This window comes from Heptranchias perlo, unplaced genomic scaffold (genome assembly GCF_035084215.1).
Source record: "Heptranchias perlo isolate sHepPer1 unplaced genomic scaffold, sHepPer1.hap1 HAP1_SCAFFOLD_64, whole genome shotgun sequence".
NCBI lineage: Eukaryota > Metazoa > Chordata > Chondrichthyes > Hexanchiformes > Hexanchidae > Heptranchias > Heptranchias perlo.
Window position 1 is genome coordinate 373701 of NW_027139666.1, and position 16247 is coordinate 389947.

Sequence of the window (16247 nt, forward strand, 5' to 3'; positions counted from 1 at the left end):
TGTTGAACTGTAATTTTAACTGTCAAACCTTCTGTCAAACTATTAAATCTTCCCTTTCTGAAATCCGTGCTGACTATTCTTTATTATATTTTCGGTTTCTGAATGTTTTTCTGTTGCTTCATTGAGTAAAAGATTCCATGATCATTCCTACCACCGACCTTTAGTTAACTGGTCCACAGTTCCCTGGACTTGTTCTATTTCCTGTTTCAAAATATAAGAATCACATCAACTGTCATCCAGTCCTCTGGCACTATTCCTTTCTGTAATGATTTTTTCTATATATGTAACAATGCCTCTGCTATCTCTTCCTTTGCTTCATTTAATAAGTGCAGATGCAATCCATCAGGATCAGGAGTTTAACCATCCTTTCTAACTTAAATGCCTTGATATCTTTATTGACCTCTTCCTCTATATCATATTCACCCTGTTAATCTCCCGGGTAAATACTGAGGGAAAGTAATAATTCAATATTTCTGCCATTTCGCTGACGTTACCTGTGAGTTTATCTTGTGAATCCCTTAGTGGCCCTCAAGATATTCTGATTTTCCTTCTGTTATTTCTGGCTCTGTACAATAATTTACGATTTCTTTTTATATTCCTTGATAATTTGATTTTGTGATTCCTGTTTGCTTCCCTAATTGTATTTTGTGACTTCTTCCTAACCTCTTCCTATTCGCTTTTGCCATCCTCTTATTTAATATCTATGAATGAGAAATTCGACCAGCTTGTTGTGTCTGTTCAGGGGCTGATGTTTGGGAACTGTTTATTGTCTTTGATTAAAGTGCCAGTAACCCAAAGGGAGCAATTCAGTCCGAAACTCCACAGAAACGCTCTATTTCTCCCTCCCAGTGAACTAAGGTGCTATGATGGTGAGTATCGCTCCCTTCCAAACAATTAATTCCAACAGGTTTGAATCCCAGCACGCTGAATTCAGAAACACCAAGACTGGAACCGAATTTGATGATGTTCAGAGGGATAGTGTTTTCAAAACACAAACGAGTCTAATTTATATTTTAAAATATTTTTAAAATTCATTTATTTCCCCCATATCGTTGAATTTAACTCTGTTCCTTTGTATTATTATTTGCCCTGATCTGTACAGTGGATACGGGACACAATTGCTCGGATTCAGTGAAATTAATTGATTTTCTGAAGTTTTTCCCTCTGCTGATTCCCGTTCCTTATTTAAATTATGTCGGATTAACCTTTCTGATCTATAGAAGGGTCGTAGTCCTGAACCGTTAACCCGAGCTTCCCTTCTCCACAGATGCTGCCGGACCTGCTGAGCCTTTCCAGCATTTTCGGTTTGATTTTTTTCTATATTTTATCCCTTTCACTTTTGACGGTCGCCGTTGAAACTTGCAGATTTGCACTCAGTTTTTATTTGTGTTTCAGTTCGGTTTATTTGAATTAATATAAATCGTCTCCTGAGAATTCAGACAGAAATATTGCGCAATGTAGAGTGAAATATAATGGGGCAACTTTCGAATGAGGAAAACAAAAACTTTATTCGAAATCAATTGTCTAATTTTTAACTGACAAAATTAGAAAAAGTACGGGAGTAGAAGTTACAGAGAGAAACTATTTCCTCACATTGCACATTGTCCTGAATCTGGAACAACGACAGATAATGTGAATTTGTTCCACTCAGTTACAGTTCTCACTTATGGCCAGTAGATGTCAGACTGCATGTGAGTGTGGCATTAATTCTATGTCTGTCATTCTCTGGTACTGTATGTGAGTGTGATATTCATTCTGTATCCGTCAGTCTCCAATACAGTCTGTGAGTGTGGGATTCATTCTGTATCTGTCAGTCTCTGGTACTGTGTGTGAGTGTGTGATTCGTTTTGTATCTCTCAATCTCTGGTGCTATCTGTGAGTGTGGGATTCATTCTGTGACTGTCAGTCTCTGGTATTCTATTTCAGTGTGGGATTCATTCTGTAACTCAGTCTCTGGGCAAAGTGCAAGTCTGGATTCGTTCTGTATTCTTATTTCAGGTTAGAGTATGGTACTTGAAACTGTATGTTTAATTCATTAATGTATGCAAATCTTTCGTGCTGCATTAATTTGTAAATATTGATACACTTTTGGATTTTGTTTTAATCAAACAATGTGTGCGAGTTTTGTTGAATGATTACATCTTAATCTCCGTGAAGATAATGTGTATTTCAATCTTTTACTGTGAAATTATTGGACTGGTATTTATTTTGTAGCTCAGTCTGTGCTAATAGAATAATTATTGTATCTTTCAGTCTGACACTGTATGAGATTTTTGGACTGGTATGTAATGTGTGGTTCAGTCTGTACTAATTGAATTCATACTGTACCTTTCAGTCTGATACTGTGTAATATATTTAGACAGGTTTGTAAGGTGTAGTTCAGTCTGCACTAAAGGAATTAATACTGTATCTTTCATTTTGACACTGAATGTGACTTTTGGGATTGATACTGTATCTTCCAGTCTGAAACTGTGTGAGATTTTTGTACTGGTATGTAACGTGTAGGTCAGTCTGTACTAATTAAATCAATACTATTTCTTTCAGTATGGTACTGTACGTGATTTCTGGACAGGTATCTAATGTGAACCTCCGTTTGCAGTAAGGGAATTGATACTCTGCCTTTCAGTTTGATAAATATGATTTTTGGACAGGTAACTAATGTGTACCTCAGTCTAATGGGATTGATACTGTATCTTCCAGTATGATACTTTATGCAAATTTTGGACTGGTATATAATGTGTAGCTCAATCTGCAACAATAGGATTGAAACTGTACATTTCATTCTGACACTATGAGGTTTTTGGACATATATGTGAGTCAAATATGGATAACATCTGAACTGGTATCTAATTTGTATCTCAGTGTATAATATTGGCATGAATACTGCATCTTTAAACTCATAATGTGGTGTGAGTTGTGGGCTGGTATTTAATTTGAATCTCGGGGTACACTATTGTGATTCATTCTGTACATATCAATCAGTACCATGTGTCAGTTCTATCTGGTATTTAATTTGTAGCTAATTCTGATCTAATGTGAGATTAACACAGTGCCTTTCAATCTGATACTGGGTGTGATTTTGGACTGGGAATGATTTATCTGCCAGTCAGCGGTATTGAGTCATTGTGAAATAGAAATTCCGTCAGTCTCCCCTGCTCTGTTTGACTGTTGGATTGGGATCAGTTTGGGATTGACTATTTCTGCTGTGTGAGACTGTGGGATTGATGACCTGTCTGTGTCTCTGTGCTCTGTGAGTGATAATATACTCACAGAGTATATTAAGAAAGATTGGTAGGGTGGTAAATAGCGAGGAGGATAGCCTCAGTCTGCAGGACGATATAGATGGGTTGGTCAGATGGGCGGAACAGTGGCAAATGGAATTTAACCCGGAAAAGTGCGAGGTGATGCATTTTGGAGGGACTAACAAGGCAAGGGAATACACAATGAATGGGAGGACCCTAGGCAAGACAAAGGGTCAGAGGGATCTTGGTGTGCAAGTTCACAGATCCCTGAAGGTGGCGGAACAGGTAGAAAAGTTGGTAAAGAAGGCATATGGGATACTTGCCTTTATTAGCCGAGGCATAGAATATAAGAGCAAGGAGGTTATGATGGAGCTGTATAAAACATTGGTTAGGCCACAGCTGGAGTACTGTGTGCAGTTCTGGTCGCCGCACTACAGGAAGGATGTGATCGCTTTGGAGAGGGTGCAGAGGAGATTCACCAGGATGTTACCAGGGCTGGAGCGCTTCAGCTATGAAGAGAGACTGGGAAGATTGGGTTTGTTTTCCTTGGAGCAGAGGAGGCTGAGGGGGGACATGATTGAGGTGTACAAAATTATGAGGGGCACAGATAGGATGGATACTAAGGAGCTTTTTCCCTTCGTTGAGGGTTCTATAACAAGTGGACATAGATTCAAGGTAAAAGGCGGGAGGTTTAGAGGGGAATTGAGAAAGAACTTTTTCACCCAGAGGGTGGTTGGAGTCTTGAACTCACTGCCTGAAAGGGTTGTGGAGGCAGGAACCCTCACAACATTCAAGAAGCATTTGGATGAGCACTTGAAATGCCATAGCATACAAGGCTACGGACCAAATGCTGTAATATGGGATTAGAGTAGACAGGGCTGATGGCCGGCGCGGACACGATGGGCCGAAGGGCCCCTATCCGTGCTGTATAAATCTATGACTCTATACAAATTGTGTGTGAGAAGGAGCTGGCTGCACTGTTCCTTGTGCCCCGGGTGGAGGAAACATCACACTAATTCTGGGCCCTTCAAGGATTTGCCTGTAGGAAGAAAAATTATCTCTTGTAACTCAAGAACAGGTGAGGTAGAAAATACAAAAGTGATCAATTGAATCTCTCTGTTAATAATCATTGTAATATCCACAAATGAAAACCAGTGATACAAACAGTGTCAGTGTCTGACTCCACTGCAGCACTGCAGCACTCAGCTTCTGCACAACAATTTAGTGACATCCAGACACAGCCCAACCCCTGCACTTTTCCATGAATGGGACTACCCGATGGGGCGGAGACCTTTGCACATATCAGATTTCTAATCCCCTCTCCCATGGGACTAACCGTTCAACCAAAACTAAACAGCCGCTGTTTAAAATGTGTCCTTCAAACTTCTCACCTGATGCCTGCAATAGATGCTTTTTGTATAACTCCCCATATCCTTACTGTCCGGCTCTGTTTACTGTTCTATAACAAACACTAAAGGTTAATGGGCAGGTTTAAAAAAATCAGATTTAATACCTGCCACCAATCACAAACACGCTCACACTGCACATTGTCCGGTTTCAGCAATTTGTTCTGAACTGTTGCAGTTCTGCTTCCGGCCAGTAGATGTCCCCAAACCCCGGGTCAATGAAGTTTACAGATGAGAGAGGGACAGAAGATAAACTCATTCTTCACATTATATTGCACGAGTGGCATTTAGAAAAACTGGGGATGGAGACGAGCTGTAAGTACATTTTGTTAGAGCAAACACTAGTTGTGATACTGCGTTAAATTCTTGTAATTTGTTTCGGAGATATAGTCAATACAGATCAAGACTGGGACAAAATAAACATGCAGAACGGCCTTGTAAATGGCCATTGAATTTCAATATAGAAAGGTGTGAGGTGGTGCATTTCGCTGGGGGAATAAGGAGGCCACATACTGCATGGAAAATAAGAGTCTAAATGGGGTAGGGGAGCAATGTAAATCGTGTCCTGAGAAATCAGAGAGAAATACTGTGCAATGTACAGTGATATATAATGGGGCAAATTCACAACTATGGAACGAGTGAAACAAAAACTTTATTATGAATCAATTGTCTTCATTTTTCACCGTCAAAAAGTGCAAAAATACGACAGTAAAAGTTACAGACAGAAACATCCCTCACATTGCACATTGTCCTGTTTCTGGAACCACGACAGAGAATGTGAATTTGTTGCCTTATTATAGTTGTCGCTTCCCGTCAGTCGAGGTCAGTCTCTGGTACTGGATATGAGACTGGGGTTTATTCTGTATCTGTCAGTCTCTGTAACTGAGTGTGAGCATGGGGTATATTCTGCATCCATCAGTCGCTGGTACTGTCTGTGTGTGGGATACATTCTGTATCTGCCATTCTCTGCTACTTTATCTCAGTGTGGGATACATTCTGCAATTCAATCTCTGTGACAATGTGCATTCTATACTCTTATTTCAGTTTCCACTATTGTATTGAAACTTTAAAGTATATACATGTCTTCATCGAGCATTTAATTTGTTTACACAGATACACTTTTTGATTTTCTTTAATCAAACAACGTGTGAGAGTTTTGGAGTCGTGTTACATCTTCATCTCTGAACTCTATTGTGAATGATAATATACCTTTCAATCTGTTCACGTTGAAATTACTGGACTGGTGTGCAATGTGTAGTTCAGTCTGCAATAATGGGATTAATTCTGCATCTGAGTCTAACACTTTATGTGATTTTTGGACTGGTATGTAATATGTAGCTCATCCCGCACTAAAGGAATTGATACTGTATCGATCATTCTTATACTGTATGAAATTTTTGGACTGGAATGCAATGTATAGCTCAGGCTGCACGAATGAAATTGATACAGTGTCACATTGAAAGATTCAGTATGAGATTTTTGGACTGGTGAGTAACGTGTAGCTCAGTCTGTGCTAATGGAATTGATATTGTATCTTTGAGTCTGATACGGTATGAGATTCTTGGATTGCTATATAATGTGTGGCTCAGTTTTCACTAATTGAATCGATTCTGTATCTTTCAGTCTAATATTGTATGAGATTGTTGGACTGATATATAATGTTCAGCTCAGGCAGTGCGAATAGAATTTAAATTGTATCTTCCAATCTGATCATTTGTGATTTTTGGACTAGCACGTAATGTGTAGCTCAGTCTGTACCAATGGCATTGATAATGTTTATTTCAGCAAACACGAGTATTTACCACTATATCCAATATGTAGCTCAGTCTGCACCAATAGAATTTAGACTGTATCTTTCAATCTGCCACTATGAGATCTTTGGACTGGTCTGTAAAGTGTAACTCAGTCTGCAGTAATGTGACTGTGACATTCATTCTATATCTGTCGTCTCCAGTACAGTCTGTGAGTGTGGAGATTCATTCTGTATCTGTCGGTCTCTGGTACTGTGTGTGAGTGTGGGATTAATTCTGTATCTGTCAGTCTCTGGTGCTGTGTGTGAGTGTGGGATTTATTCTGTATCTGTCATTCTCTGCTACATTATCTCAATGTGCAAGTCTGGATTCATTCTGTATTCTTATTTCAGTTTACAGTATCGTATTTGAAACTGTATCTTTAATACTTTAAATTATATACAGTTCTTCGGCCAGTGTTTAATTTGTAAATATGGATACACTTTTCAATTTTCTTTAATCAAACAACGTGTGTGAGCTTTGGAGTGTGATTACATCTTAATCTCTGAACTCGATTGTGAATGATAATGTACCTTTCAATCTGTTCGTGGTGAAATCATTGGATTGGTATGTAATGTATAGCTCAGTCAGCAATAATGGGATTAATTCTGCATCTCAATCTAATATTGTATGAGATTTTTGGACTGGTATGTAATATGTAGCTCAGCCTGCACTAAAGGAATTGATACTGTATCTATCAGTCTGATACTGTATGAGATTTTTGGACTGGAATGTGATGTGTAGCTCATTCTGCACAAATGGAAGTGATACTGAATCTTTCAATCTGATATTCTATGAGATTTTTGGACTCATCATCTGTGCTAATGGAATTGTTATTGTATCTTTGAGTCTGATAGCGTATGAGATTCTTGGACTGCTATATAATGTGTGGCTCAGTCTGCACTCATGGAATTGATACTGTTTATTTCAGTCGAAGATTTTATGGGATTTTCAGTCTGGTATGTAATGTACAGGTCAGGCAGTGCTAATAGAATTGATACTGTATCTTCCAGTCTGATCATTTATGAGGTTTTTGGACTGGTATATAATGTGTAGCTCAGTCTGAACCAATGGTATTGATACTGTTTATTTCAGTATAATACTCTATGAGTATTTACTAATATTTCTACTATGTAGCTCAGTCTGCACTAATGGAATTCATACCGTCGCTTTCAATCTGACACCATGATATCTTTGAACTGGTATGTAAAATGTAATTCAATCTGCAGTAGTGTGACTGTGAGATTCATTCTTTGATTGTCAGTTCCTGATACTCTATGTGAATGTGGTATTCATTCTGGATCTATCAGTCTCTGGTACTGTGTGTGAGTTTGGGATTCATTCCATATCGCTCTGTCTCTGATTTTGTATGTGTGAGCGATTCGTTCTGTTCCTGTCAGTCTCTGGTGCTGTATGTGAGTGAGACATTCATTCTGTATCTATCAATTTCTGAACTGTATGTGAGTGATATAAATTCTGTATCTGTCAGTCTGTGCTACAGTGTGTGAGTGTGGGATTCATTTTGAATCTGTCAGTCGCTGGTACATTGTATGAGTTTGGGATTCATTCTACATATCAGTCTCTGGCACTCTATCGGAGTGAGAGATTCATTCTTTATCTGTATCTAATTTATATCTTCATTTACAGGATGGCGTTCACATCTGTATCTTTAATACTTAAATGTATGAATAATTTTCCCCAGTTTTAATTGGTAGATAATGACATTTTTAAAAATGTAATAAGATAATGTGGGCATCTATTTTTGGACTTCTATTAAATCTACATTGGGAACACAATTGTGAATTTGTGCATCTTCCAATTGATATGGTGACATTTTTGAACTTTTATATAATGTGTAGCTCAGTCTGCATGAATGGAATGCTGTATATTTCAGTCTGAATCTGTATCAGTTTTGTTGTCGTGGTTTCTAATGTGCAGCTCAGTCTGCACTAATGGAATTGATACTGTATCTTTCAATCTGACACTGAGATTTTTGGACTGGAACGTAATTTATAACTCAGCCTGCACTAATGTAGGTGACTGTGAGATTCACCTTGTATCTCTCAGTCTCTGGTACTGTGTGTGAGTGTGGGATTCATTTTGTATCTGTCAGTCTCGGGTGCTATGAGTGAGTGTGGGATTCATTCTGTATCTGTCAGTCTCAGGTGCTGTGAGTGAGTGTGGGATTCATTCTGTATCTGTCATTCTCTGGTACTGTGTGTGAGTGTGGGATTCATTCTGTGTCTGTCAGTCTCTGCTGCTGTGTGTGAGTTTGCGATTCATACTTTAACTCTCAGTCTCTAGTGCTTTATTAGAATTTGGGATGAACTCGGTATCTGTCTGTCCTTGGTACTGTATGCCTGAGTGGGATTCATTCTGTTTCTGTCATCTCTGGTACCATACTTGAGTATGGGATTCACTCTGTGTCTGGCAACCTCTAGTACTGTATGCGAGTTTGGGATTCCTTCTGCATGTCTGTCTCTGTACTGTATCGGAGTGTGAGATTCAATCTGTTTCTGTCCAGAATTATTCTCTCACATTACATTATGATGTTCAATACTGTAGCTTTAATATGTTAATGTTTGAATAGCTTTTCTCATTATTTAATTGGTAAATATGGATACACTTTCGGATTTGAAGCTGGAGGCTTTAATCAGATAATTTGTGTGCTTTTTGGACTACTATTAAATCTGTAAATCTGTGAGTAATATTGTGAATGATAATTTATCTTTCAAATTGATATGGTGACATTTCTGAATTGGTAAATAATGTGTATCTCAGTCTGTGCTAATAGAATTGATACTGTATCTTTAAATCTCATACTGTGAGTATATTATAAACTGGTATCTAATTTGTTTCTCAGGTTACACTGTCACAGCAATTCTCAATCTGATATTGTACATGAGTTTCGGCCTTCATTTTGTATTTGAATGATACACTATTCGAATGGATACTGCATGTATTAAACTCACGTGTGTTAGAGAGTTCTGGGCTCGTATTCAATTTGAATCTCGGGACATCTGGGATTTATTTCATGGCTAATGTTGCCCTTTTGTGAAATTGACAATCTGATAGTGTGATTTTGGGCTGGGATTTTTGTATCTACCTGTCAGCGGGACTGAGTTCGGGAGAAATGGAACAGTGTCTGCCTCACCTGCTCTGTTTGACTGTTGGATTGAAAATGTGACTCTGGAACTTGGGATCAGTGTGGGACTGACTACTTCTGCTGTGTGGGACTGTAGAACTGATGACCTGTCTGTGTCTCTGTGCTCTGAGAGTGAGAATATACCTACTGTGTGTGAGAAGGAGCTGGCTGCACTGTTCCTTTGCCTCGGGTGGAGGAAATTTCACAGTCATTCTGGCTCCTTCAAGTATTTGCCTGTAGAAAGAAACGTATCTCTTGTAAATCAAGAACAGGTGAGGTAGAAAATGCAGAAGTGATCAGATTAATATCTGTTAATAATAATATTGAATATCCACAAATGAAAATCAGCGATACAAACAGTGTCAGTGTCTGACTCCACTGCAGTACTGCAGCACTCAGCTTCTGCACACCAGGTGTGTTGGGCTGTTTTACAACAGCTTAGTGGCATTCAGACAAAACCCAAACCCTGGACTGATCCATGAATGGGACTACCCGATGGGGCGGGGAGCTTTGCACATATCAGATTTCTAATCCCCTGTTCCATGGGACTAACCGTTCAACCGAAACAAAACAGCCACTGTTTAAAATGTGTCCTTCAAACTTCTCACCTGATGCCTGCAATAGATACTCTTTGTATAACTCCCCACATCCTTACTGTCCGGCTCTGTTTACTCTTCAATAACAAACACTAAAGGTTAATGGTCAGGTTTAAAAAAATCAGATTTAATACCTGCCACCAATCACAAACACGCTCACACTGCACATTGTCCGGTTTCAGCAATTTGTTCCGAACTGTTGCAGTTCTGCTTCCGGCCAGTAGATGTCCCCAAACCCCGGGTCAATGAAGTTTACAGATGAGAGAGGGACAGAAGATAAACTCATTCTTCACATTATATTGTACGGGTGGGATTTAGAAAAACTGGGAATGGAGAACATTTTTTCGATAAAACATTGGTTGTAATGCTGTATTAAATGATTGTAATTAATTTAGGGGGTGTAGTCAATACTGAGGAAGACTACGACAAAATAAGCTTGCAGAACGGCCGTGTAAATGGCCATTGAATTTCAATATAGAAAGGTGTGAGGTGGTGCATTTTGCCAGGAGAAATAAGGAGGCCACATACTGCTTGGAAAATAAGTGTCTAAATGGGGTAAAGGAGCAATGCAAATCGTGTCCTGAGAAATCAGAGAGAAATACTGTGCAATGTACAGTGAAATATAATGGGGCAAATTCACAACTATCGAATGAGTGAAACAAAAACTTTATTATAAAACAATTGTCATCATTTTTCAATAACAAAACGAGCAAAAATACGGGAGTAGACGTTACAGACAGAACCTTTCCTCACGTTGCACATTGTCCGATTTCTGCAACCACGACATAAAATGTGAATTTGTTCCGTTCTTTTACAGTTCTCGCTTACGTCCAGCAGAAGTCAGTCTCCAGTACTGTGTGTGAGAGCGGGGTTTACTCTGCATCTGTCAATATCTGATACTGTGTGAGTGTGGGATTCATTCTGTATCTGCCAGTCTCTGGTACTGAGTGTGAGCATGGTGTTAATTCTGTATCTCTCAGTCTCGGGCACTACATATGAGTTTGGGATCATTCTGTATCTGCAAGTCTGTGGCACTGTATATGAGAGTGGGATTAATTCTGTATCTGCCAGTCTCAGGTACTGTGTATAAGTGTGGAATTAACTCTGTATCTGTCAGTATCTGGTACTGTGTGTGAGTATGGGATTCATTCAATATCTGTTAGTCCCTGGTATTTTGTGTGAATGTGCGTTTCATTCTGTTTTCGTCAGTGTCAGGTGCTATATGTGAGGGAGACAATCATTCTGCATCTATCAATTCCTGGTACTGTTTGTGAGTGATATAAATTTTGTCTCTGTCAGTCTGTGCTACAGTGTGTGAGTTTAGGATTCATTCTGTATCTGTCAGTCTCTGGTACCGTGGGAGTGTGTGATTCATTCTAAGTCTGTCAGTCCCTTGTAATGTGTGTGAGTGTGGGATTCATTCTGTATCTGTCAGTCCCTTGTAATGTGTGTGAGTGCAGGATTCATTCTGTATCTGTCAGTCCCTTGTAATGTGTGTGAGTGTAGGATTCATTCTGTATCTGTCAGTCACTGTTACATTGTTTGAGTGCTGTTTTCAATTTGCATGTCAGTCTCTGGCCCTCTATCTGAGTGTGAGATTCATTCTTTATCTGTATGTAATTTGTGTCTCTGTTTACAGTATGGTGTTCAAAACTCTCTCATTAATACCTCAATGTATCAATAATTTTTCCCAGTGTTTAATTGGTAGATAATGATACATTTTAAAATATAATGTTTTCGGTTATAATCAGAGAATGTGGGCACTTTTTGGACTTCTATTAAATCTGTATCGATGGGAAAAAAATTGTGAATTAGTTTATCTTCCAAAATGATATGGTGACATTTTTGAACTTGTATATGATGTGTAGCTCAGTCTGCTTGAAAGGTATACTGTATATTTCAGTCTGAATCTTTATCAGTTTTTTGTAGTGCTTTATAATATGTAGATCAGTCTGCACTAATGGAATTGATACTGTATCTTTCAATCTGACACTATGAGATTTTTGGACTGATGTGTAATGTGTAACTCAGACTGCATTAATGTGTGTGACTGTGAGATTCATTCTGTATCTGTCAGTCCCTAGCACTGTCTGTGAGTGTGTGATTCATTCTATATCTGTCAGTCCCTCGTACTGTCTGTGAGTGTGGGATTCATTCTGTATCTGTCAGTCCCTAGTACTGTCTGTGCGTGTGGGATTCATTCTGTATCTGTCAGGCTCTGGTACTGTGGGTGTGTGTGATTCATTCTATATCTGTCAGTCCCTTGTACTGTGTGTGAGTGTCGGATTCATTCGGTATCTGTCAGTCACTGTTACATTGTGTGAGTGCTGGTTTCATTCTGTGTTCTCACTCTCTGGCCCTCTATCTGAGTGTGAGATTCATTCCTTATCTGTATGTAATTTGTATCTCCGTTTACAGTATGGTGTTCAAAACTTTATCTTTAATACCTCAATGAATGCATATTTTTCCCAGTGTTTAATTGGTTGATAATGAAATGCTTTAGAATATAGTCAGAGAATGTGGGCACTTTTTGGACTACTATTAAATCTGTATCGATGGGAACACAATTGTGAATTAGTTTATCTTCCAAACTGATATGGTGACATTTTTGAACTTGTATATGATGTGTAGCTCAGTCTGCATGAATGGAATACTGTATATTTCAGTCTGAATCTGCATCAGTTTTTGTAGTGGTATATAATGTGTAGATCAGTCTGCACTAATGGAATTGATACTGTATCTTTCAATCTGATACTTCTTGGAATGGTAAATAATGTTACTCAGCCTGCACTAATGTGTGATTCATTTTGTATCTCTCAGTATCTGGAACAGTTTGTCAGTGTGGGATTCATTCTGTATCTTGTCAGTAGTGTGTGTGAGTTTGCGATTTAATCTATATATGCAGTCTCTGATACTGTGAGTGTGGGATTTATTCTGTGTCTTTCAGTCTCCAGTCTTGTATGTGGGTGTTGAATTCTTTCTGTATATGCAGCCTCTCAGACTGCATGTTGGTGTGGGATGCATTCTCTATCTGTCAGTCTCTGGTACTGTGTGTGAGTATGTGATTCATTCTGTATCTCTCAGGCTCTGGTACTGTGTGAATGTGGGAGTCATTATCTTTCTGTCAGTCTCTAGTACTTTATGAGAGTGAGTAATTAACTAGATATCTATCAGCCCTTGGTACTGTATGCCAGTGTGGGATTCATTCGATATCTGTCATCTTTGGTACCATATGTGAGTGTAGGATTCGCTCTGTGTCTGTCAGTCTCTATTATTGTATGTGAGTTTGGGATTCCTTCTGCATCTGTCAGTCTCTGGTACTATATCTGAGTGTGAGATTCATTCTGTATCTGTATGTAATTATTCTCTCAGATTGCATTATGGCATAAAAATGTTACCTTTAATATCTTCATGTTTCGATCATATTTCTCATTATTTAATTGGTAAATGTGGATACACTTTAGGATTTGACACTGTAGGTTTTAATCAGATAATTTGTGTGCTTTTTGAACTACTATTAAATCTGTATCTCTGTGAGTACTATTGTGAAAGATAATGTATCTTTCAAATTGATATGGTGACACTTTTCAAATGGCGTATAATGTATAGCTCAGTCTGTACTAATAGAATTGATACTGTATCTTTACATCTCACAATATGAGTCCATTATAAACTGATATCTAATTTGTTTCTCAGATTACACTCTCACAGCATTTTTAATCTGATACTGTACATGAGTTTTGTACTCGTATGCAATTTGTATCACATGATACATGCAATATCCATTCGCATAGTGTATCAACTCACATGTGTGTGAGAGTTCTGGGCGAGTAATCAATTGGAATCTCAGGGTACATTATTGGGATTCATTCTGCACCTTTAAATCGGGTACCATGTGTGATTTCGATCTGGTATTTAATTCGTAGCTAATGTTGCCCTATTGTGAGATTGATACAGTGCCTTTCCATCTGATAGTGTGATCTTGGACTGGGATTTTTGTATCTACCTGTCAGCGGGACTCAGCTCGGGGGAAATGGAACAGTGTCTGCCTCACCTGCTCTGTTTGACTGTTGGATTGAAAATGTGTCTCTCGATCTTGGGATCAGTGTGGGAATGACGACTTCTGCTGTCTGAGACTGTGGAACTGATGACCTGTCTGTGTCTCTGTGCGCTGTGTGTGATAATGTACTTACTGTGTGGGAGAAGGAGTTGGCTGCACTGTTCCTTGTGCCTCAAGTGGAGGAAACATAACACTGATTCTGGATCCATCAAGGATTTGCCTGCAGGAAGAAAATTACCTCTTGTAACTCAAGAACCAGTGAGGGAGAAAATACAAAAGTGTTCGAATTAATATCCATATCAATGATTATTTTGAATATCCACAAATGAGAACCAGTGATACAAACAGTGTCAGTGTCTGACTCCACTGCAGTACTGCAGCACTCAGCTTCTGCACACCAGGTGTTTTGGGCAATTTTACAACGATTTAGTGACATCCAGACACAACCCAACCCCTGCACTGATCCATGAATGGGACGACCCGATGGGGCAGGGACCTTTGCACACGTCAGGTTTCTAATCCCCTCTCCCATGGGACTTACCGTTCAACCGAAATCAAACAGCCGCTGTTTAAAATGTGTCCTTCACACTTCTCACCTGATGCCTGCAATAGATGCTCTTTGTATAACTCCCCACATCCTTACTGTCCGGCTCTGTTTCCACTCTTCACTGTCCAATAACAATAAACAGGGTGAGACTGGAACTAAACCAGGAACATTCACTACTGGTTTGGGGAGAGAAAGCAGCATTGATTTTAAATAGCAGGTTCTTCCCATTCTCTCTCCCTTACCCTGGACACACCCTGGACACACACAGCCCGAGAATGACCTCTCCCTTCCCCCGCTCACTCCATGTTCAGGGATCAGTTCCTGATCCACTCCGCCTCTTACAAACAGCCCCCGGACTCCCCCTGACCTTCCTCCGGACTCAATGCCGATCTCTGAGCCCATCTGCGGACACGGTCCCGAAGCGATGAGCTGCTGTAACGAGGCTGCTCTTTGCTCCCTTCCCCCGGGGACCGTGATCTCTCCATTCCCGGCTGTTTTAAACCATCTTCTTCCGCTCACTGAGGGAATGGCGCCCACAGGCCGAGCTGGGGGAGGGGAGAGCGCATGCGCTCTTCCGCTCACCAACAAGCAGCCCTGGGGGCGGGGCTGAGTCGCGCATGCGCAGATATCTGGTTTAATTCTCAATACAAAAATCGATGGAAACTTTCCCCAATTGGAATTTTTCAGAGTCTGAGCAAAGGAAGTGGGTCTGGGGGAAAGGTCAGAGGGAATGGGGTCCACAGGCAGTGCAGGAACAGGCACCAGAATGGGAAACAGATGGGATTCCACCAGTGACTAACGCTGGAATCCAGACTGACTTTACAATCTCGAACTATTAAACTAGATGTTTCCATCCCTGCTGTTTCTCTCGGTATCTTTTGATGGAAAAGAGTCTTTCAGAGATAAAGTGGGCGGCTGTGAAATGAGCTAATTGGTTCTGTTCATTCTTGGTCCCTTTACTGACAAAGAAACTTGTGACTCCGTATCTGGAGTCCGGATTCCTCGAACCAATCCTGGAGAAACATGGGAGGAAAGTGGGAGTCGGTGTATTTGCTGGGATCGTGTAGGATTAATATCTGACGGCTACAGTCCCAGTTTATTTCAATCGGAGTGAAACTCTCGGTCACTGAGAGAAATACAGAAGGTCCCTGAGCTGCAAAATTGCAGAGGGTACAACATGCAAGAGAGGGTTAAATGCGTGACACTGTCCCTGAGAGTGGGATTAATAATGTGTCTGTCTCTGAAATAATAACAGTGAGAGATGAGACTGCATCTTCCGTCACTCCAGCTTGGAATGGCAATTGGAATGGAGAATTTTCCAATTTGTTACTGGGTGAAAACGGGACATTGCAGGTCAGTTTCTCTCTCTCTTATGTACAACATATGAAGGTGGAATACTGCTGCTGAGCGTGATACAGAGAGACTGATGGGAAGCGTATGGCTGATACTCTGCCTGTCTGT

At 39.8% G+C, this 16247-nt stretch overlaps 1 protein-coding gene and 1 long non-coding RNA gene across 2 annotated transcripts in view; both read right to left on the minus strand.

The window, feature by feature from the left end:
• Positions 1 to 16247, minus strand: part of LOC137317908 (zinc finger protein 850-like) — a 67600-nt gene that overhangs the window by 19470 nt on the left and 31883 nt on the right. The window lies entirely within an intron of this gene.
• LOC137317911 (uncharacterized) lies at positions 1483 to 15337 on the minus strand. The gene is made up of 4 exons (XR_010961777.1): positions 15154 to 15337; positions 14373 to 14459; positions 9732 to 9817; positions 1483 to 4281 (listed from the first exon to the last, which is right to left on the minus strand). It is a non-coding gene; the product is annotated as an uncharacterized lncRNA (long non-coding RNA).